Raw genomic sequence first — 26,972 nt, forward strand, 5'->3', positions numbered from 1 at the left:
AGGCTTAAGCAGGAGGGATCCTAAGACGGATCAAGAACTGGAGGCCATCTCCTGCCATCGATCGTGGAAGTTACTAAGTGCTGTGTGCCACTGTTTCTTGTTAGTGAGAAGGCAGGAGAACGTGTTGCTGAAGTCATTTTGGTGGTGTCTAAGGCAATTCCCTCCAGGATTCCTTCCCCATTTGCTTTGGCACGTTCAAAGAACTTTCTGGCTCTGCCTCGACTTGTCCCCGACCACTGAGCTCTTAGTGACTCTCCTCGTTCTTCCAGATGTTGACACGCATGGGCACCATCTACATAACACATTCAAGCTTTTCCCAGCTTACAAGTCAAGTCGCTCGTGCCACGCAGCCCCTCCTCTAGCTACAGCGTGCTCTGTTCTCCCTCATCTCCCATGTGGGGAGCCAGGTCTCTTCTCCAGCGAGCCCTCCAGAGCTGTTCCACACAAGCCTACCAGCTTAATTCCTTCTTTGCCAAACCCCGTGGATATTACCCAGTCCTTATCCCTGGTGACCTTGAAGGTCTCCCCTCAGCTTCCCTGACTGCAAACTCTAAACCTTAGTAGGAGCGTGACTCCAATAACTCAATAATAGAATACATAAATATTCATGTATATGTATGTACATTTACACAGGAATATACAAAACGGCCAAGGAAATGTTAACACTGCTTGTGAACTATTAATCACGTATAATCACGTATTGATGGAGCCAAGGCCCCCCTCCCAGTCTTCGTATTTCTCCAATCTGTGTGGAGGGTCTTGCGTTCTCTTTTACTCTTCATAGAGTTTTTCTCTGGTGTATGTTTCTTTCTCCTAGTTTCTTGTGCTTGTTGGGTTTATCCCTGTTGTCCTAAAAATCTGGCAGTCATCTGCGTTTGGTCTATCACCTTGATCCAATTTCAATACCACTCCTGCTGTACTTAACGAAAAAAAAAATTTATGTCTATTTTAGATCTTTCTGTCCTATTCCAGTCTCTTTTTTGGACTGATAATTTTTATTAATTGCTTTGTTTTTTTTTTTAGTTCAATAGCGATATTAGATACAGACCACAATTTTAGCTCCTTCCCCAAAGCTCCCTCTCGCTTTTCTTTTTGTTGTCTTTTTTCATTGACTAGAAATTCCAGATTGCGTTAGACATGGTAAGAGAGGACATCTTTATCTTATTTTTGGTGTTAGTGGGACTCATTTTTTTCACCATGTATATCATATTAGCTGCTGACTGTACATAGGCATTCTTTATCTTGTTTGGGTTCTATCTCTTTGTTCTCTCTCTTTCTAGGTTACTGAACAAGTAAAAAAAAAAAAGTGTTGATATCGTATTTTTATCCAATTCCTTTTGACCTTCATGCAGAAGTGAGTTTCTCCCCATTTAACTTAATCAAATAAATACATTTCCTAATGGAGAGAGGTCATCTGTTACCCTGGTCTTCTTGCTTTGTGTCCAACTGTCACTGCAGAGTAGGATGAAAACAAGACCCTGAGTGACAAGTGACAGGACATCCCCCACCCATGAGGAGGGCAAGATGGATAGACTGCGGTCTGATTTTCTAGTTGTCGTTGTTGTGTTTTTTTCCCAGTCACAACAAGTTTTCATTACCCTCTGAGAGCAGAAGCCCGCCCCACAGAGAACAGGAGTCTGATCAGGCAGCTTCCAGGCCAGGACCTCAGGGCCCTGTTGCAGCCATGGAACAAGACAGAGCCACCTGGGGAACAGGATAGAAGCTATCTCTCTGGCTCTTCACCAACCACATAACCAGGTGTAAACATGGCATGTTTTCTCCTCATCAGCTCAACATGCCCGGAAGGGAGGCAGGGGCCGAGGTAACGAGGACCTTCTACTGTTGCTTCTCGCCTTCTCCCCCTTTTCTGAGTAGGGGCTTTGATTCTGCACTAGTTCATATCTGACAACTGCCCTTAATCCTAAACCTTAGGACTAAGCCTCAGGAGTTCCAACAGCGATGGGCAAATCCTTCTCTTATGAGCGGTAGTTGGCAAAGGTGGCCAATTATCTCAGGTGTTCACAATTATTTCCTGGACCTTTCCCACAGAGTAGACCCCAATGAGTTATATGGGAGGGAGACTCTCCTTTTTTTTAAAGAAAGAATTCAGCAGTCATGGAAGTTGAGCCATCTTTCCATGAGTGTGTGATCCTAAATCCTGTCTTAATATTTAACTGTAAAGTAAGGCAATAGCTTAAAACATTTTAAGGTCCTAGTGAGGAGCCCAGTAGGCTAGGTTATCAAACTGTGGAAGAGACTTCCCAGTGTGCTCGCTACCCCAAACAGACGTGGTGAGGGGAGAACTGGGAGCTCTGCCACCCTCACCCCCTCCAGCATCTTTCGCATTGGATCCTGGAGGGCTCCTGGTGGGCTCTAATCCCTGCCCTGCTAGAAGGAAAAACTTCTCCTCATGAGTGGTCACACCTACCACGTGACTGATTGCTACGAAGACCGCCCCCTCACACTAACACAGAACAGGCCGGGTGGGAGCCTTGATAAGGCTGCTCAGGGACCGTGCACAGGGTTTTTGGGTAGATCACACTGCTCTTTCAGCAAGGTAGAATGGGGGCTGAGAGGTCCAGCCAGTCAGGAAATGGACATGAAGATCCCAGGTCAAGTGAGACCAAGAGAGGAGGGCAAGGGGCTCAGGTAAGAAGCAAGAGAGGACTTAAAAAGCCAAGGGCAGGTGAACATCATGAGGGAGGAAAGACTGTGAGGTAATAGGACAGACAGCGGAGGACAAGAAGGAAGAAACAGGTGTGCTGAGTAATGTGGGTGAGTCTAAGTAAATAATGGCCTAGGTTCTAGAAGTTTCCAGGCTGTGGTTCTTGGGAGGCACCCAGGTGTGCTTTTCCTTCTTGTTCTTGGATTTCTGTGACAGTCCTATGGATTCTCAAACGACTGACCTGTGTATGTTAGCTTGCGTGTTCTCGCAGCCAGAAGACCCAGCCCTAGACCCTGAGCATAAGAGAACCTCCTTTTGTAGGCAGTGGAACCGCGAAACTCTGTCTTTCCCCTCATCCTGTTTTTCCTAATTCTTCCACCTCACAGAAATCCCACAGGTTCAAAGCATGGCTAGGAATGTCTGGAGCTTGAGGATTTGAAGGTCACCAGCAGGACTGAGAGCTCGCTCTTCACACTCATGTCCACGAGGCTGGAGATCTTCTATCCCTGCAAGGAGGGCTCATTGAATGTTCTCAAGTTGCGAATGATTATCTACCAACAGTGCTGGGGAGCCAGTCTCCTTCCGTCCTACTTGTACCCCCCAAACTGGCCAGGACAGTCCCCCGATTCTCAGTCTCATTCCTTGGAAATAAAAGAGCAAAAGAACAAAAGGTGAGAATTATTTCACTCAGCATAATCTCTTTGAGTCCTGTCCATGTTGCTACAAAAGTTGGGTATTCATCCTTGCTGATGGAGGCATCATACTCCACAGTGTATATGGACCACATTTTCCTTATCCATTCATCTGTTGAAGGGCTCAAAGAGATTATGCTGAGTGAAATAAGTCAAGCAGAGAGAGTCAATTATCACTTGAGAGATTGACAATTGACAAAGAGAGTCAATTTCACTTATTTGTGGAGCATAACAAATAGCATGGAGGACATGGGGAGATAGACAGGAGAAGGGAGTTGGGGTAAATTGGAAGGGGAGGTGAACACTGAGAGACTATGGACTCTGAAAAACAATCTGGGGGGTTTTGAAGGGGCGGGGGGTGGGATGTTGGGGTATCAAGTGGTGGGTATTATAGAGGGCACGGATTGCGTGGAGCACTGGGTGTGGTGCAAAAATAATGAATACTGTTATGCTGAAAATAAATAAATTAATTTTTTAAAAAGGTGAGAATTAATTGTAGGGGATGGGCATATCAGGAGAAGATTTCCGATTGTGGCTCCGAGGAGAAAAGAGGGCCTGAATGTGATTTGAGTCAGCATGGAGAACTTTCCGTATGCCCTAGGATTCCCACACAGGCTCCCCCCGCACCCTGCTTGCTGACCTTAGGACCCATTTCACGGAGCAGCTCTTCTCAGATTGGGGCTCAAGGGTGGAGAGAAATTAGAGGGGCACGCCCAAGAAGAAAGGCATTCCCTGTGGAGAAAGAAGCACGGCGGAGGGTGCGGGGAGGGTCAGCATGCTATCTAGACGGAGAACTAAGGACAAGAAGGTAAACTGAGGCTCAATCCTGCCGTGCTCTGTGGGTGGGCAAAGTGGGCATCAGAGTTACAGGAATAGGAGAGGGATGTATCAGAGGCCCTGGGGAAGGGCTCGGCTTTGTAAGGACTGGAGTGAACATGATGGGGGAGGAGAGGCCCTTCTTGAATCACTTTAAAAACCTGCAGAGACTCAACTGACAGGTTTACCAACAGATGTATACATACTCTGTCTCAGGGGTAGGCTCAAAAAGACACCGAGATCATGGCTAAATTAGACCGAATGTTTCATGTCTGCACTGGGGGAATGGTCTATGTCGCTAACATGTATGTCACTAAATTCTTGGATGTGCTTGTAATTTATATGAAAATGTTAAACAAAAACAAAAACAAAAAAACCCCAAACACCTCCACCTCCCAAAACCAAAAAACAACAAAACCAACCCGGTCTCCCCCCCTTTTTTTTCCCTAAGAGAGTTTAAGCTATCCTATGGTCTCTAGCCTTGGATTTTTAATTCACGGCAATGATTTTCAAATCAGTGAAACATTTCCTGCATATTATCAATTTCTGACTACAAATTAGAAAAATGCAAACCCTCTGTCTTAGCACCAGGCATCTCTGAGAAGACATTCTTTTCACAATGACATTTGAAGGCTTTCTGGAGGTGACCGATGGGACAGTCATTCTGAGTGAATTTAGAGATTTTAATTACTGTTGTATTTAATTGCAAGTGGGTGCTGTGGAAAAAAAAAAAAAGCTGTCAACAAAGGAAGTAATTATTCCAAAGCATTACATCTGCTCCCCGTTCTCTGTCAAAAATTTCTCACTAAAAATGTGTTTCTTTAAACGTAACTCAAAGCAGCTGATGAAATGTAAGACCATGGAAAGTTTCAAATCCCAGAGCAAATGCTGGGGACTTGACTCAGTGGCAAAAGACCTCCCCACCGTCCCTCGTATCCCTTCCCGGGGCTTCCTATGTAAGTAAGTTCGGATGCCTGCCGTTTTGTTTCCAAAGCTCAGTATTTTCCACTTAAACACTTCCTTTTCATAATACTTCTGGTGTCTCTGGAGTGTTATTACTGTTTGATTTTTCCCTTTTAATAATGACTTTGACTGTGGTACCTTTTTTTTTTTTTTTTTTTTTTTTTTTTAAGAGAGTGGACAGAGCAACACTAAAGCTACAGACAACTGTCCAGACAGGACAAACCCTCCCAGGATGCCTGCGTCAACAGCCAAGGCCAGCATGTGGAAGGTAGCCTTTCCCAAGATCATTCCTCAGCGTCCTCTAGCCTGCTGGGAACCGCAAAGACACACACCATCCATAAGGCCCTGGGGACCTAATAGTTGAGCAGAAGACGAGGTCAAAACCCAGAGTTAGACCGACCCTTTCTGGAAGACAAAGAGGCAGCCGCCTTATCAGTGAATTTAATGAGCACCTATTTGTGTGTGTTAACTTTGCCAAATGCAGAAATCCCTGTCTCCAGGGTGTTTATGATATATTGACGAGACAAAGTGCATACAGACCAAAATGATTTAATTACCATCTCCCCAGGCAGAGGCTCCTAGATGATCTTCCTCGGTGGAATGTCTCTTGTTCTTCCCCATTGGAGAACATCATGATTTTCCTCTTTTCTCCCCCCACATTCAGGACCCTTTTCTACAGATGGAATTGTACATTTATCGGCTTACCTGTTTCTTGTCTGTCTTCCCATGCAGAGCTGAGCTGTAAGAACAATAAGGCGGGGGCTGTGTTCATTTTGCTGTTGCTCTATATCCAGAAGCTAACACGGTGCCTGCAACATAGTAAGTGCTCAATAAATGTTTCTTGAAGGAATGAATGAATGAATGAGTGAGTGAACAAAGGAAAGAGAAGCTTGGCTGGGGAAAGTCTCCTAGGCCAGGAGAACATGTCGCAGGCCCAGCTAGAAAGGAAGCTGGTTGAAGCTTCTTTTGACAAGGATAAGCCACTTTCCTCCCCAGAAATGACTCCAAACGGCAGGTGGGTGGGTATCTCTATTCCTAGAGGGGCCTCCTAACTGAGGACCTCGTGGAAATAATAAAGGAATCCAACAAGGGTGACAGAGATGCCATTGAGAAAAGAACCACACATATTTTATTCTATATTAACACAATCATTATATAACCAGGGGTAGAATTTTGATGACAGCCACCATCCCTTCCTCCCTGAGGGGCTACACAGAGCTGTTGCCCATTGTGGCTTGGGGAGCTGTTTCTGTTCTGGCTTGATCTAGATTTCTCTTCTCCCAGCCTCTGCTGACCTCCTTCTGAGTCTGACATGGGTCCTTAAACTACTCTGCCTGCTTGGGAAACCATTACTTCCTTGTTTCAGGGTCTTTATTACTATTTGCAGAATATTCTCAGTCTCTGAAAATGTGATTGCTCAAATTTCACTTTAAAGACAGTCGGTATCAGCTGATATTTATAGGAGTTTTACCTCCCTCCGCTCTAGGCTGCAGAAAGCCTCCTGCCGGGAGTTGAATGATGACTATCCCTTCTTCAGTTCTGTCTATAGTAACTCCCACAGGGCGCTCAGATATGTCACATGCACTTTTGTTTTGTTTTAGCTTAGCTTTAGGTCAGGCTAGTGTATGGCTAGAAATGAAAGATGGGTTTTACGTCGCTTTTCTGTTAGGCTCCTAGCAAGCCACTTGTGGTTGTGCGTGTGTTACTCTTTGGGAACTTAAATCTAGGAGGACTTGGAGCTCTCAAAATTATTGGCTTTTAGCAAGTGAATTCTTTCTTTAACTTCTCTTGCAAAGACACAGTATGGACCATTATGTCAATCCAATAAACTGTGAGGGTGTGTAACAATGGGGGAAAAAAACACTGAATTGTGTGTCTGGGGGCCAGAGTCCAGCCTCGGTTTGGGCCCCAACGAACTGTGTGGCCTTGTACTGGTGCTCATTTTTAAACTGCTATCAGCTCAAGCAAAACCTGGGTCAGAGCAGCTTTTGAAACTGGCCATGATCCACTGTTTGCAAAAAAAAATTTTTAATATCCATGCTTCAAATGGGAAAGAACTAGTAGAAAGCTTCTAAGAATAGCACTGAAAACTGCTATCATCAGCAATGAAAAGAAGTGAGGATGAGAAAAATATCCATTTTTTTTTCATTTCACAAAAGAATCCCGGCTTATCGTTTTCCCCCTTCTCAGCATACAGAGGCAGCCTTAAAACGTGAGTTAACCAAAGCAAATGATTCCGAGCTAATATTTTGTTGTCTTTAAAGTTATAGTGGCATCAGATGATTTTATAGCCCACTGGGGCCAGAAGATTCGCTGGGAAGCAGAGTAAACCTACATGAGCAAGTTGTACTATATAAAGTGGCAAGTGATCTCAGACAATTACAGAAACCTTCCTGTCTCAGTTGGTACCCTGGAGACAGCCAATAATGCTGGCATACACTGCTAAAACTGTCAGCAATAAGACGTGAGGAAAACCCAAACCAGAACTTATAAAAAATTATGAGGTTGTGGAAAACAGCAGAAACGTCTTGGTAATGACTTACATTAACAATACAGCTGCCTCCTCGAGCTCCCCGAGTCATAAAACACTAACAGCTAGGGGCTGAAAGGAAAACATGTGCATGTTACAAGGAAATGAAGATCAGAGAAACGGACTTTGCATGGGGGTGTGGTGGTTGCCAAGCTAAATGCAGAAGAGCCACGGTTCCGCTGATGCGAAAAGAGTCAACCACGACACAGGGAAGGCGGCCAAGTGGGCTTATCTCATGCACAGGCCACAGTGACTAAAGGTGGTTCAGGTGGAAATCGCTGGGTTTAAACCACCAGCAGTAGTGATGGGGGCTATAGCTCGGTCTCCTCATCCGTCAACTATGGTCAATGGCTTCTGTAAAGAAAGCATTTTGGGGGCACCTGGGTGGCTCAGTGAGTTAAGGCCTCTGCATTTGGCTCAGGTCACAATCTCAGGGTCCTGGGATCAAGCCCCACTTTGGGCTCTCTGCTCCATGGGGAGCCTCCTTCCCCCTCTCTCTCTGCCTGCCTCTCTGCCTATTTGTGATCTCTGTCAAATAAATAAATAAAATCTTAAAAAAAGAAAAAAGCACTTTGAAGAGTGCCTTGTGACTGAACACTCTGGAAATGTTCCCTGTTACTACTCTCATTTCTACTGCCACTGCTAGGAATGAGCCTCGTCAAACAAAACCAGACTCTTTTTTTCCCCCCAAAACATGGATAAAACCAGAAAGTAGTATTGGATACTGGCAAACGACTTCAAGAGTTGGTTAGACACAAGTCTCTATGTTCCCACATTGTTGGTTTATTCGTTTTAGTACTGATTTATACAACAAATATTCATCGAGCCCTGTACTGGGGCAAGGCTCCATGGCCTAGGATTCTGACAGTGAATAAGATATAGTCTCTGACCCCAAAGAGCTCACAATCTGGCTGGTGGAGAGCAGACAGAGCAGACATTCTGAGGAGTTACATTTCAGGTAAGGGAGGGTACAGTGGGAGGACAGAGTAGAAGGAAGCCGGAGGGAGAAAGCCTTGATCCAGACTGTCTGGGGTAGGGGAGGAGAGTGGGGGTGGGCCACGATCAGGCGGCATTCCCTAGAGGTGATGTCTGGACAAAAATGTGAGGTGTCACTGTTTCAGTTAGAATGGAGACGGCCAATCAGATTGAGGGTAACAGCCAGAACACCTTGAATTCCCTAGCACCATTGACCAAGAACTCAAAGTGTGCTTTTGAAGTCAATGCATACCTTTGTTCTTTCTTCCCTTGGTAGTTGTTTATAGAATCTTTATGGGCCATGATTTTATATTATCTCATCTTGCAAAGGAAATGCTACTTTTATTTATTATTTATTATTTTTTGAGAGAGAGAGAGAGTGAGCTTGCAAGTGGGGCAGGTGGGGGAGGAGGGGACGGGGAGAGGGAGAGAGAGAGAATCTTAAGCAGGCTCAGCACAGAGCCTGACCTGGCTCTCAATCTCACGATCTCATCACCTTGAGCCGAAATCAAGAATTGGACGCTTAGGGCGCCTGGGTGGCTCAGTGGGTTAAAGCCTCTGCCTTCGGTTTGGGTCATGATCCCAGGGTCCTGGGATGGATGGAGCCTGCATCGGGCTCTCTGCTCAGTAGGGAGCCTGCTTCCCCTCTCTCTGCCTGCTTCTCCGCCTACTTTTAAACTCTGTCAAATTAAAAAAAAAAAAAAAAGTCTTTAAAAGAGTTGGGTGCTTAACTGACTGAGCACCCCATAGATGAAATAGTACTTTTCACGCTAACAGCATACATTTATAAAGGGTAACTTGCCACCATCACACTATGTAAGGTCCGTCTGGATGCATGAAGTTCTGTGGGGCCTTGGGCCGACCAAGACTGACCCCTAGTAAGGTTGTGCAGACTCAGGGTCCTAGGGCAGAGCCACTCTGGGCCCCGGGGTGTGCAACTGGGTTCCTGTTACACCACAGCTGGGCAGGAGGTAGACGCGATGGCTGTGGCATCCTTTGTCAGAGGGAGAGGAAAGAGGTGGGGAAAAGGAACTCACTGTGAGCAGATAGAAGGCCAATGAGGCTACAGGTGAGGTCCTGTGAGAAATCCAAGACTGCCCTGCTCAGTACGCCATTGGGCGAGCGACATAAGCCAGAGAAAGGTGCCAGTCCCTTCCGAATTCAGGGAGAGAGTGACCTCAGAAGAAGTCCTGGACACCAAGACACAGAAATCAAGATTTTTTTCTAATCCTGAAATTGACCACTGTTGATTTTAACATGCAGTAGGACAGAGAGACGTTTTAGAAAGCCCTGGAGAAACTGTCGGTGAAAGCGTTCACATAGGGAATGTGCTTCCTGTTGTTCAATGCAGCTGTCTTCTTGTGGAACTCCCCTTTGAAAAATGAACAACAGACTTGAGGATCTTCAAAGAAGATCTGCACATCTGAAAAACGGGAAAGAACATTTTCCGTCCTTTTTATTGAGTCGTGACCCTCAAAATGCATTTCCTTAATTCAAAGAGTCCCTCAAACATTTGGTAGTTTAAACGATTGGTTTAAAATATGTGAATAACTAGGCTTCATTTGTTGGGAATCAAGACCACTTGGAGAAAAAATAGAGAAAGATGCAAAGAATGTCTGAGAATTGTGGGTATTTCATTCCTTTTAAAAACCACACTTCACTTGCTCAATGAAAAAGAAAAAAAAAAAACCTTTTATTTTTAAAGCTTCTTTCAAGCTGAAATTGTCTATGTCCAAGCTGTAGCCTAGAGCAAAATTTTACAGCTGAGTAACAAACTTCTTAAAACAGGGATTTATAATGGAAATGCTATCCGAGAGTTAATTACAGTGGGCTCCAGAAGGGTGTAATTTTTTTCATCAGTTCGGAGAGAACGCCAACCTGGTGTGACCATATTTACCCCAAACCTCAGACTCCATTAATTCATTCCACTGGGCTATACAGCAAAAGCCAGTGTCCAGGTCCCTCCTTGCCCCCCCCCCCACTTTATAGCCCTAGTTTGTCTAAAAGGTTTCAGAAAAAGAAAAGTTCTTTTAAGAGAGGCCAGTATCAATAACAGAGGTTTTAAATTAGGACAGCCGAAGACCAAGAACGAAGTCCTGCCTGTTCTTAAGGGAAGAAACACAAACACACTCTTACTAAAAACAAAGTTTAAAAACCTGAAACCTTAATTATCTTTGGACTTCTCTTTGGACTTTGACAGGGTAAGGTTTTCGTTCCTAGGAGGTCTGTTTTCTGAAAGTGCACCTGCTGCCTCATTGATGACTACAGGAGTTAGCCTGTGACCAAGGGGACTGGGTGACACCAGGACCAAAGAGCAGAATTACTGGGGGGAATTTAAAAAATAGATCTGCCTGAGTTCTAATGCTAGAAGTTTAGATCCAACAGCCTGGGGGTGGCCAAGAGATTGAAAAGTTCCCTTGTGGATTTTAACAGGGGGTCAAGACTCAGAATCAGAGCTCTGTCCCTTCTACAAAAAGTGGGGACCATGGACCAGAAGTGCCCGAATCATCTGGAAAGGCAGAATCTCAGGCCATGCCCTATTAGAACCTGTATTTTAGCAGGACAATTGGGGGATTTCCCCAGGGCATTAAAGTTTGGGAATCAGGGCCCTACACTACAGCTATTGCAAACAACCTGCTGATAGTCTCAGACTCAGTCTTAGAGGAGTTCCAGTATACCCACTGAAAATATGATCTGCCCGACGTTCCATGCAATAAATACAGATAGGGAGTATTCCTTCACCCGATCAGAGTTGGAGGAGAACAAAAGGATGGTACTGATGAGATGGGTGTCCCTAAAGCTTTCTGGGCTCTGGATCCAGGACACATGCAGAGTTGGAAAGTGGGACGACGGGAGGGAGAGGGAGACAGCGGTTGAAATGAGTGATGATTCATCCATGTTCATAATGGAGCAGCCATTAAATATTTTGAAAATCATCTGTTTTTCTGTTTTGGCACACCCCAGTGTGTTTCTTGTCATCACCTGAAGCATGCCAGGCTCTTTCCATCAAAGGTCCTAGCCCTAGGCTCTACTTCCCCCTGGACGCTCTTCTCCACATCTTTCCATGGCCAGCGACTTCTTGGCATAAATAACCCAGCTTGTCACTTGGGCAGCAAAACCCTCCTTGGCTACAAGCTAGCGTAGCCACCCAGAATTTTATAACATCATCTTCCTTTTAATTCTCTCCATAGCACTTATTCCATCTTGTTTCTTGGTTTCCTTATTTGTTGGTTTATTCTCTCTCTCCCCTTTTTAAAATGCATTCTTCATGAGAATGGGGAACTTGTCTTAATTCAGTGCTCTGTCTGCATTCAGTCACTCATTCAACCAGTGCTGCTTGTTCACGGGCCATCTGTTATGTGCAGGGACAGTTCTAGATGCCAGGGATGGAGTACTTTTAAGAGTGCCCGCCCTAGAAGAACTGTTCAATAAATCTTGATTGTTAAACTAATCCATGCTCTTCAAGAAACATTTTTAAAAGACCATTATAGGCTATTCAAAGTGCTCTGAGCTAGAGGATTACAAATGTAGATTCTAACTATAAGGAGTTCATATTCTAGTATGAACAATAAGGCCGTAAGATAACCTAAGAAGCATTAAAGTAGCCTTCAGAACAAAAAGCTTTGGGAAGGACAGAGGTGAGTCAAGAATGCTACTTAGGAAAAAGTCGAGGGGAAGCAGTGTCTGGAGATCATTTTGAGAGATGACATTTCTAGAATACCCTTAAAGGGAAATCAGGTAGGACCAGGCAGAGAAATGATAGAACATTCCAGTTAGAGGACAAGGCTAAGCAAGAGATGTGAAAGAAGATGAAATGAGTGAAATGGTCAAGAGGCTCATGGGGCCAGAGGGAAAGTGGCATTCAGGTAGAAAGTGAAAGAAGTGATGCCGGAAAGTCAGGTGGAGGTACAACCCTGATAGTACCACCAGCAGCATTTTAATCCGGTCTACCTTTCTGGTCAATAATTTCTCTGTATGCATTAGGGATTTTTAAATTGTTAATTCTCTTAGACTCAATATTCCCATTTTTAAGTTTTGTTTTGTTTTTTAAAGAAAATAAGCATATATCTGGACAGTGATTTATGTTTAAAATGTTTGTGGGTAAAGGGTTTATAAAGCTTTTCCCTATTTCCGCATGAGAATTTGACCTTCATTTACCTGGTAACCTGATGAAAGGGCGCATCAAGTATGTTGACAACTAGTCAACATGACTTATAGTAAACCTGACCGTGGGCTGTGCTGAGTGGCATCTAAGCTATGGGAACTATAAATAACGGATAGGAACCATAGCTCTGAGCTTCTCTGAGCATGTGCTCTTATAACTGGACATGTCCTTTATAAGGACCCTGAAACTTGTCCCAGTGATACTGTTGTCAGAGTTATGGTTCCCTGGGGAGGCATAAGGCTTCTAAAACAGGACAGTTCCTGTGCTTAACTTGATGTGCATTTCATCTCTTTGCACATGAACTTCTGTGGACCACTGCAAGGAGTACCCATTTTTGCCCTTCCAGCAAGCTCTGTTCCCGTTCTACATAACTTTGAGTAGAATGTGTCATGTGTGTTCTTTGTGATGCTGAATGTTGAGAACCAAGAAGAATTCTTGATGCTAAATGTATAAACCAGAGTTCTGTTTTTGTTTTTTTTTAAAGATTTTATTTATTTATTTGACAGAGAGATCACAAGCAGGCAGGCAGAGAGAGAGAGAAAGGAGGAAGCAGGCTCCCTGCTAAGCAGAGAGCCTGATGCGGGGCTCGATCCCAGGACCCTGGGATCATGACCTGAGCTGAAGGCAGAGGCTTTAACCCATTGAGCCACCCAGGCGCCCCAAACCAGAGCTTTATAAGATCAAAATTAGGGACAAGCTAAATGCCTAACAATAGAGGAATATACTCTACTCATAGAGTATAGTTCATTCAAATAAGCAAGAATAAACTATTGGCATTACTTCAAAATAAAAAGCTGCACAGCAAAGGAAATGATCAATGAAATGAAAAGGCAACCTACTGAATGGAAGAAGATATTTGCAAATCACCTATTGGATAAAGGGTTATTATCCAAAATATATAAAGAACTTATACAACTCAACACTCTCAAAAATAATCCAGTTAAAAATGGATAAAATACATAAACAGCCACTTCTCCAAACATCCAGATGGCCAAAAGACACAAGAAAGGATGCTCAACATCACTGATCATCAGGGAAATGCAAATCAAAACTACAATGAGATAGCACCTCACCCCTGTCAGAACGGCTGAAATAAAAAACCCAAGACATGAGTGTTGGCGAGAATGTAGAGAAAAGGGAACCATTGCGCACTGTTGGTGGGAATGTAAACTGGGCAACCCACTGTGGAAAACAGTATGGAGGCTCCTCAAAAAGTTAAAAATAGGGATGCCTAGGCGGCTGAGTCAGTTAAGCGTCTGCCTTTGACTCAGGTCATGATCTTGAGGTCCTGGGATGGAGCCCCGAGTAGGGCCCCCTGCTCAGCAGGGAGTCTGCTTCTCCCTCTCCCTCGGCCCCTGCCCCTGCTTATGCACACACATACTCTCTCTCTCTCTCAAATAAGTAAAATATTTTTTTTAAAGTTAAAAAAAAAACAAAAACTACCTCATGATCCAGTAATTGCACTACTGGGTATTTACCTAAAAAATACAAAATCACTAATTCAAAAGGGTATATGCACTCTTAAGTTTATAGCAACATTGTTTACAATAGCCAAATTATGGAAATGATCCCCGTGTCCATCACTAGATGAAGACATAAAGAAGATGTGGTATATGGAATGGAATATTACTCAGTCATAAAAAAGAGCTAAATCTTGCCATTTGCAACAACATGGATGGATCCAGAGGGTATAATGCTAGGTGAAGTAAGTCGGTCAGAGAAAGACAAAGACCACATAATTTCATTTCTTTGTGGAATTTAAGAAACAAAACAAATGAGCAAAGTAAAAAGAGAGAGAGAGAGAGAGAAAGGTAAACCAAGAAATAGGCTCTTAACTACAGAGAACACACTGATGGTCACCAGAGGGGAGGTGGGTCGGGGATGGGGGAAATAGGAGATGGGGATTAAGGAGTGCACATGTGATGGGCCCCGGCTGACATATGGAAGCACTGAATCCTTATATCATACCCTCAGAACTAACACTACACTGTACGTTAACTATACTAGACTTTAAAATAAAATTTGAAAAACAAATAGATCTATTTCATTCATAAAATGGAACATGAAGCAGCTCTAAAAGTTCATGTTTCTGAAGAATAATATCAATGGGAAATAAATGTTCATAATATATATTAACTTAAAAAGTATAATATGAGAAGGAATATATGGTGTGAACACGTAACACATGTTTGTATGAAACAGGAAGGAGCTCCAACCAGAGTACAGGAAGAGAATAAGGCCACATATAAAGACATCTTCCATTTTGCCATCTTTTCCCTCCTCTCTTTTCCAAGGTGCAACTAATTTTCCCAACTCAGATATTGGTGATTCATGCCATCTGGGCCATCACAGAGCTCAGTACCCTGGCCACAGTGTCCAACTTATGACCAAGGTCAACCGATCAGGGTTTCTTATGCCCATCTCCATAGTCACTGCCTGGGCATGTGGGCTCAGGTGGTACGCGAAGGTACAAATACTGGGACAATAAACTGGAACTCTTGATTTGTTTTTGGATGAAGAGATGAGAAAACAGTGTGGTTAGCGCCCAGGTTCCTGCCATGAGGTGGGGAGCAACAGTCACCTTCCATCCCGCGGGCTGCCCAGGGAGGGACGGTCAACTTGTGTAAGAGTTAGACAATCACAATATCACAGAAATCCAGAACAAGGAAAGGATGTGACACGTGTTTGTTAAATTTAGTTCAACAACAATACTTTTCTTTTTCTTCTCTTCTTTGAAAAAGCCTGCTAGCACCAAGGTCTCTGAGGTCTGCTGGTATGATCTGGTCTTAGGACCCAGAAAAGAAATGCTGCTCTAAGGAAATAATGGATCAGGCCATGGACCATGACTTTCTTCTTTGTTCTTTGTTTCATTTACTAGATATTTTTACAGCTAAAAATTACTCTTAATATATATGTTGAACATAGCTTTTACACAATATGCATAGACATTATGCATAGACATATATGTATGGCTTACAAGATGGTAACATGCAAATGAGTTCATGATTTTTCCTCTTTAGGCTTAATAATGTGCCATAAGCATCCTTCTGTGCCAGCACACAGGGCTCTATGACTCTGTCATAATCACTCTTTACTACCCTCCTGTGAACTGACGGGTACAGTCATACCTATCTTGGCCACGTGACCTCATTTCACCGCTAGGTGTCTCAGTGTTTGTCTAAGTGGGGTTAACTTACAGAGGATTTGCTGTAAATGAAAGTGAAATACTGTAAGTAAAACCCTTAGCACAGGGCTGAAACAGAATGGGCTCAGTAATTGGGAGTTCTATCACTATTTCTCCTATGGAATTCTTACTCCATTAATATTGTCATCAGTGGATAACTGAGTTATTTCCGATTTCTGACTCAACAAACAAGACCGCAACACACAGTTTACCCTTGTATGATTTTTAAAGACTAAACTCCGAAAAGCGAGTCTGCTGGGCACAGTATATACCACACACATACAAAGAGAAACGTGACAGCATACACACACGTATACACAGCATATACACAGCATGACCCCAGGACTTTGGTACACAAAGACACTCTTATGAAGAAGAATATTTCAGGGGCTCAGAGGTTATCTCTTGGGAGCTGGCGAAGGGCTAGTCCTAAAGACACATTTCTTTGGCAAGTGTGGGGTCTGAACGACACAGGCCTGCTGAGTTAACCCTTTTCTCCCCCTGGGGAGATGCATGAGCCAAGACAGAGAGGTGGAAATGCACAGCCCACACTTAGGGACAAGAGTGCAAACCAGTAGCATTAAAGGGAAGGAGAGGAGCGAGAGGTCAAGTGGAAAAGTAGCTTCGCCCAAACCATGAAGAGGAACCATGAAGAGGTTCAATGCACAGAAGCACGGGGATGAGAATAACACACGTGGGAGTGGTTTTAAAGATAAGCTGGAGGGAAGATTCTGGAGCCTGGGGACCCTGCCAACACCCCGTGGGACAAGATGGCCTGAAGCAGTGGGAATGGAGAGGGCCTGTGCAGGAGACTGTGAAAAGCAGCCAACTTTCAAAGTCACTGAAAACGGGGACAAAGCTGAGGGGCTAGAATCCTAGAGTCCTCTAGGATCGTAAGCCCATGTGATTAAAAGTAACAGCCTCTTGATACCAACAGACGTGCCAGGAGAGCCTTCGGATCCATTCACCAACTGTTTATTAAGGGCCTACCAAGTGCTGAATGAACCATCATCCAAGTTTGGTTCATGAGCCCCCCACACTCCGTCCCCTGAGGAGCTTGTCGACAAAGCCTATTACACCCCCCAAGAGCTACCAAATTCAAGTCTCTAGTGCAGGGCTTGAAAATCTGCATTTTTTACAAGCTCCCCAGATATTCTCACCACTAAAGTTTGAGATTCTCTGTTCTCTCTGGTGCCCAGAAAGTCATTTACACTGGGAATACACTGGGAATTTAAATATATCTCAAGTTGTGAAAAGAGGAAGGAAAAAACTATAGAAACCAATAGATACAGGGTTTTTTTTGTGTTTTTTTTTTCTTCCTCCTTTTTTCCAATTCAGGATGGGAATCTCCATGGTAGGCATGGAGTGAGGCTAAAACTATAACATTTTTCTGGGTGGCTACATATGTGTGGGTGTGTATGTGTGGCCTTTCTGTTAGGAAAGGATGGCTAAGATCTGCAGATGATGAGGATGTCCAAGTGCATGGCCCTGTGTGCGATCTGATGAGGCCGAAGCTCTTTTAACCAAGAATGACAAGGTCTTTGCCCAGCAAAACCCAAGACTGCTTCAAAAAAGACATGACATATATTTTGAAAATGAGCACATTAAAAGATGCCTTTATATATGGAGAAAGCAGAGAATTTTATTTAAGTTTGGGCAGCCCTTTAGAACGTTCATGAACGTTTTTAAAAGCAAAGTTCCAGAGGAAGCAAATGTTGCTAGTGACAGCCCAGAGCTCAGGACATAAGCCGAATGAAATAAAAAATCCAAGGATTTTTTGTTTTTGGTTTTCTCTCCTAACCTCTTCACCTGGCCTTCGCCTCCCCCTCCTGCATCCTTCTCCTTCCCTATAGGAGTCCTTTCCCCTCCTGGCCGACATGGAGAAGCAGCATGTTCCAGAATACGCAGTTCTCTTAATTTAATACAGTGCTGATGGTTTCTTTTATTAAGTTTCAGCATCCTTCTGAAAATCTGGCAAATACTATGATACATGCTATCTCCGTTAAATGTATTAAAAGAACATTCAATCAGGAAATTAGTCAACTATTCTCTAAATAAATTATATTTGAGATGCTACATATAAAATATGATAATTCAGAGAGTAAATCAAATTATACATAATATTTTAATGTTCTGTTGAAGAGAGTGAACAGGGCATAAGCTTTAGGGCCAGACAGAGATCAGTTTGATTTATGGCTCTAGATTTGGGGAAGTTATTTAGGCTTTCTGAATCCATTATTAGATTCTCATCCATTACCATTGTTTCTGAACCGGGCATTATTGGCATTTGAGGCAGGATAATCTATTGTCCCATGAGGTGGTCCTCAGCATTTCTCACCATGGTCCTCCTCCTTTTTCTGGCTACTAGATCCCAGGAACATTCTCAGCTCTCACCTTGAGATACCCGAATACCGTTACAAACCTGCTGCAAACTGCCCCCCCCCCCCCCGGGAAGGTGGTGATGCTCCCAGCTAAAAGCAGGTGCATTAAATGAATAATAATAATGCCTCTCCAAGTTGGAAAAATTTTCCTGGCACTTTGGGGTAAACAAAGAGGTAGCTTAATCCCAGCCCGGTCCACAGGGGCCGCTGTGCAGAGCAAGCTGCTTCATCTAAACATCCCACCGATAACACTGCAGTAGGAGTAAGACCTGAGGGTTGGCCTAAGAATGCAATGAAGCATCACCCGCTAAGCACCGGGCAGCCAGGCTGGTGCAGTCAAGTCAGTCACGGTGGGTGCTGTCCAGATGGGAAAGCCAGATGCCGGAGACGAAGGACAGCGGAGGTGGCCAGGAAATCAGTTACCTTGTTTAAGACGTTTTGCAAAAACAGGGAGGTGGGAAGTAAAAAGTTACTAGACAGATTCCAGTTGTCAGTTTCTCTCCCACGCCCCTCCCCTTCCTGAAAACACTGTGTGTACTTGACGCGCTCTCTTGAAGGCCTCGGGCTGGGATGGTAGGGAAAATAAGGCTGAGTTTCAGGAGGATGTAAAGGGCCGCGAGGTGGCGTGAGAGGATGAGGATGCCAGCTGGGCACACAGGGACGAGAGCTCACCAGCATTCTATGCGGCTTTTCCAAACTCCAGGCTGCGCTTACGTGTTCGCGGACCATGCCCAATGTCCCCGAGATTTTCACCTGCTCTGCACTCTATTAACACCCGGCAACAAGAGAGATGGCCAGCACTCATCAGAGCTGCTTAAACGAGATGAAGCTCAAGAAAAAGGAAACTGGAACGGATAGTGTGCTAGCTAAAGGAGAGGCTGGATCTACCGGGAAGGGAAGTTATCTCTTCCCTACAACCTTCTGCTCCCGTTAGACCTTGGCCTCAGAACGCTGATATCCAACAGGGTTTAAAGACCACTTTTATGTTTGTTTTTTTAAAGCACATTTTCGATGACTTTTTTTTTTTTTTAAACCCTCAGTTGCCCTATCTTTTTCCCTCTACCTTCTTTGAGTGGCACGAAAAAAACCTTTTGTATCTGATTCATTCCAGGATCCGTTCAGTTCCTAATCTCACTTTCCTTTGCCAAGAAGTATTTTCCAACACAATTATTGCCAAGTCATCCCTCACATAATCTGCCGAGGCCCTTCCCACGTTCTCTGGGATGATTCAGAAATCATAGGAGAAATGTAGTCCCTGGCTTCTAGGAGCTGGGACTTTGTCTCTTTTTGATCAACTGGTCAGTTTTTTTTTTTTTTTTAACTAAATGAAAAGTAACCCATGATACCAGAAAAATGGTAACATGATTACAGGGGTTTCAAAAATTTTTAAATAAGGGAAAAATTAAGTTTTAAGAACTATGGGGCTGCCCTAATGCTATGTAAGAAGAGAGTGTAACGTTTAAGACAGCCTCGGAATAGGAGCGCCTGGTGCCTCCCTCGGTCGAGATGCTGACTCTTGATTTCCACTCAGGTCATGATCTCAGGATCATGGGACCAAGCCCCACCTCAGGCTCCTCCCTCAGCACGAGGGCTGCTTGAGGTTCTCTCTCCCTCTCTCTCACTCTTTCTCTCAAATAAGTAAATAAATAAATCTTAAAAAAAAAAAAAAGGACAGCTATGGGCTACTAACTCTTCATAAAGGTCTTCCTAGGACAGTCCCCGTTGCAGGTAATGTACAAATGCAGGGTTTTATGAGATCAGAGGCTTATCCTACCCCTCTCCTGGAGGTTAACAATGCAGTCTCGGAGGAGCCCTGAAGACATGAATTTACCCGACTTACTCGATCAGTTCCTCCCAAACCTCTTGAAGGATGTTATGCCCTTTTGTCCTAACCTTATTCCCTTATTCATATCCCACAGAACTGGTGTTCTGTAGGTCATTAAGATAAAGAACAAGAATTTTGTTTGTTCGTGCTTTGGTTATTGTGACTGCTTTTCTTTTTTCTTTTTACTTTCAATCAATTAGTAAGTAAGATTTCCGCTAGATAGAAAAGCATATGTTTGAATGTCATGCCTATATGCCATTACTATGAAAGGTTCTAAGCACATACTCTGAGTACCTGGTTTATCTTGTCATTGATGGGTAGCAGGCAGTTTGCAGGAAGGCTCCGGTCCACAGATGAGCCGAGGAATGACTCCATCATTCACTGGGCACTACCCTTAACCTTAGTGGAATGCATCGCGCTAGGAAGAGGACGATGGTGAATCTAAAACGAGCTTCCACGCCCACCAACATGAATCTGTGGCATATGGAAACACACTATTCCTTTCTCTTGAGGAATGCTGGTCAAAGCCACTTCCTAAATCAACAATCCAATAACATTTCAAAGCTAAAGTCTGGACAAAAATAGAAGCCATCTCCCTAAATTGCTAAGAACATTTCTGCAACACAAATCTCTTCTCCACAGATTTTAAGTATTTAGCAATAATAAAAAGATGGCCAAATTCTTTCCATCATTTTTTTTAAAACCTGCACAAATGGAGTTTAGAGGCAGAGAAGAGGGGCCAGATCTCCATTCCTTGTTTACCAGCAGACCAGCGTTCATCAAACATGCAAAGCACAAAGCCTGGTAAAACAGCAAATGCGAGTAGCAATGCTAGCTGAATTCCAATTGAATTCAATCATTTTTGAACAGGGATATGTCTAAGTGCTTTCTACTGTGTTCCTTCGCCACAAGAGGTAAGAATGCCACACTAGTGTGACTTTTTTTTCCAAGCAATTAATTTGCTATAATATAAATGGAACTCAAGTTCTTGGAGTAGCCCCAGTGAGAATAATTCCAGCAAATTACATTTTTGCATCAATGTCATTAAATGATGGCTAACTATCTATTATTACAGCATGAAGAGGAGAATGACACGGTGTGACCTAAACTAACAACAAATCTGGACCTGTTCCACATCTAGATTTGCCCCTTAAACGGTAGCATTCAGGACTTGTTCACAGAAAAAACCGACTCACAGAGCAACAAAATAGGTGCTTATCACCTTGCAGAATTCCTAACCTGGAGGCCAGAAATGACGGGGCCGTAGAGAGCAGTGGGGATGATGGTGATGGTTATGAAGGAGAGGAAGATGCTAAACAGGACGGTGATGGTGATGGGGTGACAGTGATGATGGGGACTCAGAGGCAGCCATCAGTGACATCTGACTCAGTCACCATCCATGCCTGGCACTGGACTAAAGGCTCTCTATACACCCCACCCCCCACTTAATTCCCACAACCTTCTGGTGAGGTGGGCACTGCCCCTGTCTCTGCCTCACAGCTGGGGGATTTTAGGGTCACAGGGACACCTAATGCAGATCTGTTGAATACCTAATGCAGATCTGTTGAATACATGCATGGAATCAGAGGAGGTCACGTGGTACACCACCCGCCTCAGACTGATGTTTCCCTTGGTTAGATTTTTACCTAGTTGCTTTGTAAAAACCTACAAATATTAAAACTCGAGAACTTGAAAATTATGCTGCCGTCTCTTACTCTTTCCCATTAGGGGAAGAGGAACCCAGATATCTTTTTTTTCTACCCTTTCAAAGGACCTATTTTCCATTCATTATCTTTTCATATCAGCCATTCTTCTCTGTATTTTCTTTTTGTTTCTCCTTTTTTAAAGGTATAATAGAAATAAATGGATACAACATATGAAGAAAATTCACCAACCCATCTTAATAAAAACATTCCTTTTTAAAACTTGTATGTTGCATTTTAAAAAACAGAGTCTTGCATTGTATCAGCTTTTTACATTCATCAAGTGTTCACCCATTATTTAAGCTCTTTTTCTTTTAAATTTATGATGAGTCAGTCTTAACCCAGCATATTACTGCATTTTTTTGTACTCTACTTGCTTTGCCAGGACTTCGTTTAATTTGTGTGGGCTTATTTTCCTATTAATAACATATTTTGAATTTTAATTCACCCTTTGAGAGCATTAGAAATGTCATTTCATATGGGACCTTTAAATCTGGTAAGCATATTCTGAGTGCTATTTCCTGGGTCATCAATTAAGTACAAGTTCTTTGACATGGCTCTGGGCTGAATTTGATAGGTTCTTCAAAGTTGATGCCTAACCATGGGTAATTATCATTTAGGAGAAACCTTTTGTAACATTCATACTTCTCTAATATTATTATGAGACTTTAGTCAAATTCCTACCTCTGTAAGACTTAGGAGAAACCTTTAATAAAGTTCATGCTTTTTTAGGATTCTTATGAGACTGAAATCTATATTGTTAATTCCAGTACTTTTGTGTGTGTGTGTGTGTGTGTGTGTGTGTGTTACATATATTGCAAATAGAACTTATACTGGTCTAGTATAACATTATTTTAACAAAGAGATGACTGGTCATATCCAGATATTGGTATGTTTTTAGTTGGTTTAAAATAACCAATTCATTTCCATGATTTGTTCTATTCCTCCTTTCAATTCTGTCAGCTTTTGCTACACGTATTCTGGCACTTTATTGTTAGGTGTGTGTATATATACTTATAATTTTGTATCTTCCTGGTCTACTGACCCTTTTGTCATTGTGAAATACTCCTCTGTCTCTCCAGCAATATTTTTTTTGTTTTAAAGCCTATTTTGTGTGATATCATTATAATAACTATATCTTTCTTATGGCTACTGTTTGTATAATATATCTTTTTCCATCATTTATGTAAATAAATTTATATCTTTGAATCTAATTTGTGGTCTTAGTAGACAGCATATAGTTGGATCCTGCTTTTTAAATCTAGTCTGCCAAGATGTTTAAACCATTCATATTTAATGTACATGGTTGGATTTATATTTTTTTCATTTTGCTATTTGTTTTTTATATATATCCTGTCTTTTTTTTGTTCTATTCCTCATTTATTTTTGATTAAGTGTATTTTTAGTGTAGTATTCTAACTCTCTTGTTGATTTTTCTGTGATTTTACTCAAATTATTGTCTTTATGGATGCTCTAGAGTTACAACATACATTCTGACGGCAGACTAAGAGTCAATTAATTGCAGTAAAATATAGAAAACTGGATCCTTTATAGCTCCATTTCCTATCCATTTTGTGCTATTATTGTTATAAATATTACCTATATATGAATGTGTACCTATATATCCGAATATAGTAATATAATGTTATGATATTTAAATTACAGATTATGCCTTTTTAAGAAGTCATTAGAAGAAATGATAAAATATACTTACAGAGCCTTTTATATTAACCTACACATTTCGTATTTCTAGTGCATTCCATTTCTTTCTGTGAATTTGAGTTCTCTTCTGGTATCACTTCCTTTCAGCCCAAATGATTTCCTGTTGTATTCTCCAAAGGCAGGTCTACTACCGATGTGTTCTTCCAGTATTTTTATTTTCTTCTTTAAATCTGAGGATGATTTTATTTCTTCTTCATTTCTGAAGGTAAGTTTTGCAGATATATAATTCTTGGTATATATATATTTTTTCTGTCCGCACTTTGAGTGTATCCTTCAGCTGTTTTCTGGACTCTGTTCTTTCAGATGAGAAGTCAATCATTAAGTGCACCAGATCTTCAGGTAATGATCTGTTTCTCTCTTGCTGCTTTCCAGATTTTCTTTCTTTGGCTTTCCAGAGTTTGACCATGATGTGGCTAGGCGTGGATAATTTTGTGTTTATTTTTCATAGGATTCGTTAAGTTTCTTGGATCTGTAAAGGTAGTTTTCAAATTTGGAAAGTTTTGAACCATTATTTCAACAAACTTTTTGCTCTGCTGTTTTCTCTCTTTCTTCTCTTTTTGGGACTCCCATTACATGTATGTTGGTATTTTTGTTGTTGCCCTATAAATCTCTAATGCACACTTACTTTTTCTTCAGTACCTTTTATGTGTGCTTCAGATTGGATAATTTCTATTGATCAGTCTCAAATTATCAGATTCTTTATCCTGCCATCCCAGATCTGCTCTTAAATCACTCTAAATTTTTCATTTCAGGTCCTGCATTTTTTTCTTATTTATTTTAATTTATTTTCAGCGTAACAGTATTCATTGTTTTTGCACCACACCCAGTTCTCTATTCAATCCGTGCCCTCTCTAATACCCACCACCTGGTTCCCCCAACCTCCCACCCCCCCGCCCCTTCAAAATCCTTGGATTGGTTTTCAGAGTCCATAGTCTCTCATGGTTCACCTCTCCTTCCAATTTCCCCCAACTCCCTTCTCCTCTCTAACTCCCCTTGTCCTCCATGCTATTTGTTATGCTCCACAAATAAGTGAAATCATATGATAATTGACTCTCTCTGCTTGACTTATTTCACTCAGCATAATCTCTTCCAGTCCCATCCATGTTGCTACAAAAATTGGGTATTCATCATTTCTGATGGAGGCATAATACTCCACAGTGATCAGGTCCTGCATTTTTAACTTCCCAATCTCCATATGATTCTCTTTAAAAAATAATTTCTATCCACTTACTGAGATTTATTATTTGTTGATTCAGAATGTCATAATTTCCTTTGATTCTTTAAAAATAAGTTCATTTAGCTGCTTTGAAGTATTGGTCTACTAAATCCAACATTTGGGGAGACTCAGATAATTTCTATTGACTGCTTTCTTTCTTAGTCACACTTTCCAGTTGCCTTAACTTTTTGTGGTAAACTGAACATTTTAGATAATATATTGCAGCAACTCTGGATTCTGATTCCCCCCCCCCCCAACAGTGGTGGTTTTTTATTTGTATTGTTGTTTGTTTTGTTTGTTTGGCAAATTGACTGGGCTAACACAAATGAAATGTGTCTCCCCACGGAGTATAGCTAGTTATGTCCATACTTGGTTTTCTTTTAATTCTTGTTTTTATTTTTAAACCTGATTCCTAGGGGTCACCCTTGCAACTGCACAGTTCAGTGGTCAGCCAATGACTGGATTGAGGTTATTCCACTCAAACATCTTGAGCTAGTAAAGTCTCCATCCTCTGATGAATAGATCCAACAGTAAATGGTTTTCCAAGCATAAAGCTTCTCAGATTATCACATGTCTTTGGTTGATTCTACAACACTTAAGTTTTTCTTTTTTTTTTTTTTCCAGCTTTATAATCACTTTTTTTGGGAGGAAGATTAACCAAGCTTCTTATTTGGTCACAGCTGGAAGTCCTTGAAATCAGGATCTTGACTTTTCATCTCTGCATTCTAAGGTTTAAATCATAGTAGGCTTGCAGAAACTGTTGGCAGAGAAGTTCACTTTTTAATTTTCTTTTTTTAAAGATAGATACATTTCCTAAATATCACATGGACAATTATTTGTTACCTCTGATTTTTCAAGCTGATGGCTACTGATTCCTTGATGACATTTGCAGGTTCCCTAAAAGTCATATGATGCATGTCACAGAACTTGCTTATTAAATAAATTTATTGAATTTACTGAATAAATTTAGCCTTTTTAATTTAGTCTTTCTTAGTACTCTCTCCCCTCCTGCCCAGTTTTATTGAGATGTAATTGACATATAATTGTGTACATATAGGTGTACAACATGATGATTCAATACCCACACATATTGCAAAATGATTATCTTGATACTCTTGAACTATTTCTTCTCTTATTATAGTTGTGTTTTTTATAGTTTTACCTCTCAAAGACCAAATACAATTTTTCTTGACAATTTCTGGGTTCCCATCTTTGTTTGTTTCTCTTTGTTCACAACAATTTCCCTCAGAGAATTGATAACCTCATGCTACCTACTGTGTAAGCAGTTATACTCTAAATGAAGGAAAACTGCATGAACACCTTACAAATTGGGGGTAATAACTGAGTGTCTTTTGCTGATTACCTATTTGCAAATGAACAACCAAGTAACTATAATGAAGATAATTAGGGATATTGCATCATAATATGTATTATTTTCTTTCTTTATTTTATGCAGAGTAATATAGGTTTGACTATCTCTTATTGAAGATACTCTTATAAATAACATCCAATTTATCAGACCTCACAATTCTCTTTTTTTAAGATTTTATTTATTTATTTGACACAGAGAGAGAGGTCACAAGTAGGCAGAGCAGCAGGCAGAGATAGAGGGGGAAGCAGGCTCCCCACTGAGCAGGGAGCCCAATGCAGGGCTCAATCCCGAGACCCTGAGATCATGACCTGAGCCAAAGGCAGAGGCTTAACCCACTGAACCACACAGGCACCCCCAGACCTTACAGTTCTTAAAAGCCCTGTGTTGGTAACCATATATATATATATATATATATATACTATAATTTATACCAAGTCTTTGACAAGATGAGAACCAAAAGGAAGTTTCCATAAGAATTATTCATTTGAAGTAGGAATAACACAGAAGTTTATGAGGGCTCTCAGTAATAGCTTGTTTTAATTGCAACAGCTACCAAACCAACTCTACCAGATAATTTAACCAATGACCAATTCTAAATTTTTATTATGAAAAATCTTCTTCAAAAAGATAGGCTTCCCTCTTGAGAAATTCACTTCACATATGTTCTGAGTATTCACTGATAAGGCACATTAACAAATTTAGGAGGTAGCCTTGGATAGCTAAAAGCACTTATTTGTACTTTCTTACTATTGCCAGTTGTCAT

At 41.9% G+C, this 26,972-nt stretch overlaps 1 long non-coding RNA gene across 2 annotated transcripts in view; it reads right to left on the reverse strand.

Annotated features, from left to right (window-relative positions):
* Positions 1-4,645: 4,645 nt before the first annotated feature.
* Positions 4,646-26,972, reverse strand: part of LOC309859798 — a 144,160-nt gene continuing 121,833 nt past the window's right edge. The window contains exons 1-3 of one of the 2 annotated variants that reach the window (XR_014308914.1): positions 19,044-20,809; positions 5,842-5,945; positions 4,646-4,889 (exon numbers count right to left, since the gene is read on the reverse strand). This is a non-coding gene — a long non-coding RNA (uncharacterized lncRNA). Of the gene's footprint in view, positions 4,890-5,841; positions 5,946-19,043; positions 20,810-26,972 lie in introns of those variants that run through there. The other variant, XR_014308913.1, reaches the window with a different exon arrangement.

The sequence above is a fragment of the Mustela nivalis genome (genome assembly GCF_964662115.1).
Source record: "Mustela nivalis genome assembly, chromosome: 2".
Lineage (NCBI taxonomy): Eukaryota > Metazoa > Chordata > Mammalia > Carnivora > Mustelidae > Mustela > Mustela nivalis.